The sequence below is a fragment of the Poecile atricapillus genome, chromosome 1 (assembly GCF_030490865.1).
Source record: "Poecile atricapillus isolate bPoeAtr1 chromosome 1, bPoeAtr1.hap1, whole genome shotgun sequence".
NCBI lineage: Eukaryota > Metazoa > Chordata > Aves > Passeriformes > Paridae > Poecile > Poecile atricapillus.
The window spans coordinates 3,172,591-3,178,702 of record NC_081249.1 but is presented as its reverse complement, the minus strand read 5'-3'; the positions used below and the strand labels follow the sequence as shown (position 1 = coordinate 3,178,702).

Here is a 6,112-nt window from a genome sequence, read left to right as displayed (position 1 = left end):
GCTTTAACCAGGCAGTTCTGGACTAATCAGTGAGGCTGGGCTGCTGGGTAATAATTGCTTGATTTTAGAGGTAAACACTGAACAAATCGTTCTTAGAAATCAGTATCACAGTTACCACAAGACAAGATTTCTTAGGAAAGTCAGATATCTCAGATATTCAAGAATTAACGTATTAAGAATTCAAGCTTTCGTAATTGCCAGAAAGCAATTACAGTAATTTACTGTTCAATGGTACTTCCATAGACTCGTAATTCTTAGAGTCAGCTGAAAAATAATCATTTTTTGCTCCATCATTGATTCAGATTATGGCCAGGAATGAAAATGTTGCAATTCCTTAATGAGAGTTGTGCTTTTCCACAGATTGGTGGAAGAGGGAAGCATTGAGATGTTTCATTTCCATCCCTCCTCTGTAGGTGAAGAAGGATTTCAACCCCCAGAGACCATAAACTTCTGAACAGCCAGAACAAACTTTCCCTGCAAGGAGCAGTGACCTCTCACACATTGTGTTAATTCCTTGTAACGAGGACCGTGGCCAGGCTGACAAAAATCAGGAGGGGGAAAAAAAAAATTCAGATATTCTGGCTGCTCTTCCCAATGTGCCCAGCTCCAACCACACTAAATCCCTCCCTGAGCAACTCCCGACTTTATCTCAAGGTATCGGGAGTAGAAAAATGGGTTTTTCACATGAGGTACATCACTTGTAAACCAGAGGGATTGCTAAGTCTGTTCCATGGCTTGAGCTCCCTTTCCATGGGCAAATTCCTGCTGCTGTCCACCCTGAGCCTCCCCTGGCCCAGCCTGAGGCCTGAGCTCTCCTCCTGTCCCTGTTCCCTGGCAGCAGAGCCCGACCCCCCCGGCTGTCCCCTCCTGCCAGGGACTTGTGCAGAGCCACAAGGGCCCCCTGAGCCTCCTTTGCTCCAGGCTGAGCCCCTTTCCCAGCTCCCTCAGCCCCTCCTGGGGCTCCAGACCCTTCCCAGCTCCGTTCCCTGCCCTGGACACGCTCCAGCCCCTCCAGGGCTCTCCTGCACCAGCCACAACTGGAGCCAGCCCTGGAGGGGCCTCTCAGAGCCAGCACAGAGGGACAATCCCTGCCCTGCTCCTGCTGGACACACAATTCCTCACCCAGCCCAGATCCAAAGAGATGTGAGAATGAAGATGAAAGTTCCTGGCTGTAGCAGACGTGTTCAGGATTTCAAACTCTCTGAAAACCACCAATTTAACTGTCTGAAAACTGTAAATGGAGAGAACGGACTGAGGTTAAGGCCAACATTTCTGAAGCTTCTCCTTTTTTCGTTCTCATTATTCTTAGGGCTCGTATTTGGGGGCAGAAAAGGGATGTAGAGAGAAAAGCAGAATTTAGTAATTTAAAAAAGGGCTGAACCTCCAGCCTTCCTTTACAGATCCCTGTTTCTGTCCCTGGAGATCAGACAGCTCCATGGATATTTTGGAAAGGTGAAGAATGAGCCATCCTAGCTGGCAATTTCCACTCATAGGCCATACCTGGGTGGGACTTCTCTTACCTAAAATACCCAATTAACTGCATAAATGAGTGATCTTACTTTATGGACAGGGCACTCCAAGGGGCAATTAACTCCACCTAATTAACACATGCACTCCAGTGGGAGTTCACCAGCCTGGTCTAGAAATTTATTTGGTGTTTGGCAAAAAATTGGGTGGAATGGGGCCTACCTCGTGCAGATTTCGCTTAGAGATTATAATGGTTTCCAAAGATTAAACTGAGAAAAGGATAAATGTCAGTGCAGAGCAGGAAATTTCTTGCAGGCATAGGGAAGTCTGGAGATCTCAAAGAGAGTGAACTCCCACCAGAAATGGGAAAGGAGACAGAAAATTTATAAAAACAAGTTTAGTGTAACTCATTAAAAAATGCTAATCCCTCTGCTTTTATAAACATAATTGCATATTATCTTTACCTGAAGTGAAACAGTCCCAGTTAGCAATCCCTTATTAAGATTTGTGTTGCTCTAAGAGTAAAAAAAATCCACCTCGCTCAAAAATGAGTCATAAACTTCCATAAACTTCCCCTTCAATACCCACCCCTCTGCATTGTTCTGTAAAGAACCATCTCTAATCTAATGATCTGGACCAGATATTTATGGTGCTGCTCCCAAATCCACTTGGTGCTGCTAACAGATGATTTCTGTCCAAGTAATCTGGCTTGTTTGCTGCTCACTCATTATTCTCCAGAAGTTAATGAGTAATTAATGTTAAACCCACAAGCTTCTGAGTGATAGATTTGCTCCAGGTTTGCAGACAAGTGTTAGAATAATCCCAAATTTCTCCCAAATTTGCCCTAAACCAAGACACCCCTGAATGCCCTATGTTTTCCAGTCTCCATTAAAAAGCTGTGCAGCTCTCTCGAGCACGATCCATGTTTTTAAGATCCATGCAGCAGGAATCAGTTTGATCCCAGCTGACTGAACACAGAAATTCAGGAGTCTTGCCCAGGTTCCCACAGGGAGGGCTGGATCCTGTGAGGATTAGGCATGTCCTCACAGGCACTGCAGTCACATAAAGCAGCGGCTATGCTCTGGTAAAGACTCAACCCAATTTAATCTTTCTCTTAACCCAAAATGCCCAGAGCACTGGCAGACTCTGGCAGAGAGGAGAAGTGAAATAGGAGTGAGTGAGGAGCAAAGATTCCCCTCATAGGAAGGTCTGGATTTGTCTCTGGTCAACCAAAGAGATCAAAGTTAGGCAGATGCTGTTCTGTAAAAAACAAAAATGCACGGAGGTTTTTCCTGAACCAGTGGCAAGGGGAGGTTTGGGCATTGTGCAGGAAGACAGCTCCTGACTCGAGTTTGTCACTGCTCTGCTCCTCAGAGAACCATTTCTATCAAAGCATTCACTTTCTTTTGTATCAAATTGGACTGAATTACACAAATTCCCAAGCCAGAGAAGCTGACATGACATTAAATCCAAAGCACTTTGATTAACAAACCAATTCTCATTGTCACATATGGATCCAAATGGCAAGAGCAGCTCTACACAGAGCAAGTTTGGTCAAAAATTGCCAATTTCTGGGAGCAAAGACAAGATTTAAAGTTAACATTCATTCTTCCCTTTTTCCAGAAGGTGAACATATGTGTGTGTAAAACACTTGGTACATCTGTGCTGATAAATTTCAAGTGCCCAGGACTATTTTTAGCTACCAGGACCCAAAGGCAGGGACCAGTCACATTCATACTAAAGAACTCTCAGGCTCTCAATAGATATATTATTTATCAGGAACTAAAAGATTTTGGAGAGTCCTATCTGTCTGAGACTGAAAGTTGCTCTAAAAGTTGTACTGAACAGGAAACAAATTTTTGGCAGCTGAAAATGTTCTCTGACACCCTTTACCCTACTGGTAAAGATGTGGCCTCTGTAGAGAGACATGGTCAGTAATCTAAATAAAATGCACCCCATAAATTTAATGTCACAGAAGGGTTTGCAAGAAGAGATAAATATATAGGAGAAGTAACAAACTGTGTTCAAAGGAATTGTTTTATGCCTCTTTTTTTAGGGTGTAATTTCCTTCCAGGGATGTTTCCTGCCCATGGAAGATGGGATTGTGGCTGGATTTTACATGCTGCAGTACACTGAAACTCCTTGACTCTTCAGCACTGATAAAGAAAGAGAAACTCACCTCATTTTAGCATTTTCTGGTGTATTTTCAACCAAGATTTGCAAACCTTGCCAGACATTATGGAATAACTAGATTGTTTTAAATGGCTGTCCTTCCTCATTATCCAGCACAGACAGAGTAATTAATTACCTGGGACTGCTGTGCTCCCAGGTGAATTGCTCCCAGCTTCAAGTTCCACTGGTTTACTGGGATTTGGAACAAAAAAACAGGAGTCTGCTGCTCCCTGTACCAGGGGCAGACCTCAATCACAGAAAAACTCTGGCATATTTCATGGTGAGGAACTTGAAATACAGGAGGAAAGAACACACACAGAGGTGAGGTTTTATTAGGACCTTCAAACGCTGGGTAAGATCCAGAGAAATTCCTATTTAGCAGCTACAGGACTAAGACTACTGAGGACTTTAAATGGCTTTTCAAATATTGTTATTCCATTTTTTTATGGGGTAAACAGAGCCAGCAATTCCACAGTCTATGCAGAACTGGGGAAAGAAAACAGCACCTGCACCTCCCAGTGTCCTCCTGCTTAGTTCTGTTGGCTCAGCAGAGCTTGGAGCAAGTCAGGTGAATGAATTATTCCTATTATTTTTATTCTGATTTTACCTCCTTATTTCTTTATTTCTTATTTTACCTCCTGATTCATCTCTCTACAGCAAGTGTGAGTGTCTGTGTCATCCTGTGGAGAGCAGAAAGAGTAATATTTTAGTAGAAGTGAGGGGTTTTTCTCTCATTTTCAGTCAAATCATGTGGAGGATGAAGAACCTGTTTTTCCATGAACTCTCCCTCCTGCATTGACTTGTAGCTAGAGGATAAGATTGCTTCCTACATGCAACCTCAAATATTGGTGGAAAAATCACATCTGTCGCCCTGAAAACTCAGCTTCTGAGCTTGCTGACATGGTTTTCTAAAGACTTTCCCAGGACAGTAACTGTAAACATAGATATGTGTACATTCTTTCTGTTACACGTCTTGTGATGGGCATCTCTCATAGCCAGTGCAGTGAGAAAATGTTATCCTGACCATCCAATCCCTGGCTGTGGTCAGGAGCCTATAAATCCTGGGGAAAAAAATAAACTCTCTCTTCTCTTCACCACACCTCGACCTGTGTCCGTGTGATCTATTCATCTTCAGCGGTAACACACATCTCCACCTTTTCTGCACAAATACACCCTGCAGTGCTGGGAAAAGACTCAAATGCACCAACAAGAAAATTTGCAAGACTCAGAGCACTTGTTTTTCACTGCAGCTTGACTGAGGCCAGGATATGATCCTGCAGTGACCCCTGCACGAGGTCTGAAAAGTGGGGAGTACCCTAAATGAGGGTTTCTTTCCACCTGAATTCCACCTGTGCTGCTGCACTGAGCTCAGCAAGGATGGTAAAGGCTCACCAGGGGCAGGGATTCAAAACTCAGCAGATTCCATCACCAACACATCCATAACCAGGCGACAGTGTCCAGTTTAAAGGATTATTTTATTTCTCAGTTGTAGCAAGCAGCACATTGGTTTTGAAGCCAGTGGCATTTGGTGACAGCGCTCTGAGAGCGCTGATAACAAACCTGAAGCAGGCAAAGCAAAACTCGCAGTTGTTCTCAATAAAAAAGCCTCACATTCCTCTCACCCTCAATTCCCCACTTGTTATAAATTGCTTTTCTACCTGTAAAATAGAATCAATTTACCATGTTTTCTTCCCACCTTATCTGTGTCTATGGAATGGGTTGAGGGAAAATACGAAGCACAGGCAGCAGCTGGTTTGTTTGCTGCTCCAGGGCTGGCAGGATGTGAATTGCTGTGGTTATCACTGGCAGAGCTCTCTTCAGAAAGAAAAGGTTCCCTCTGTCAAAGCCAAATCCATAAGGAAGACAATGTACCAGAGTGCTGGAATAGCACTGTTCACCTCGAGGAGAAAGTTGTGAGCACAAGTTGTGAGACTGAGAAAATGAATTTGGTTTCTTGGGGGTTTCTGTGAGCCCAGTGACTGGAAAATCAGCCCTGGATAATCAGCAGTGGGTGTGGAAGTGGATGGGGCAGCAGCTGGTGAGGGGTGTCAATCCTTGCTGGCATTTTCAGGGAGTGCAATGCCATAGGAGCAAAGCAGCTGCAGCTGAAAACTCCCAGATCCATGAAAATTTCAGCATCCGTGTTCAGCTTCTCTTTCAAAGCCACCTGTGTTTACAAATAACTCACTGGTGACTTATGGGGATTGTTTTATTACTGCCCCTTTGCTCCTGGGGTCTTTTCCTATGGATTCAGCATGGTCCCAGCTGGACAGACTGGACACAATCAGACACATGACTCTGAATACAGGGAATTTTGGCCTTACAGACATTTTGCAAACTGAGAGGTTTTTTTTTGTTTTCATTCTCATCAGCTCAGGCTTGACCACTGCTGTATTTTTGGAGCAATTTAACAACAACAACAACAATAACAACAATAGTAATAATGATGAAAATTACTCCCTTATATTTATGC

General features: G+C 43.7%; 1 long non-coding RNA gene across 1 annotated transcript; it reads left to right on the top strand.

The window, feature by feature from the left end:
- Positions 1–3,760: 3,760 nt before the first annotated feature.
- LOC131591191 (uncharacterized) lies at positions 3,761–4,729 on the top strand. Its single transcript, XR_009280287.1, has 3 exons — positions 3,761–3,960; positions 4,098–4,207; positions 4,381–4,729. It is a non-coding gene; the product is annotated as an uncharacterized LOC131591191 (long non-coding RNA).
- Positions 4,730–6,112: the final 1,383 nt, after the last annotated feature.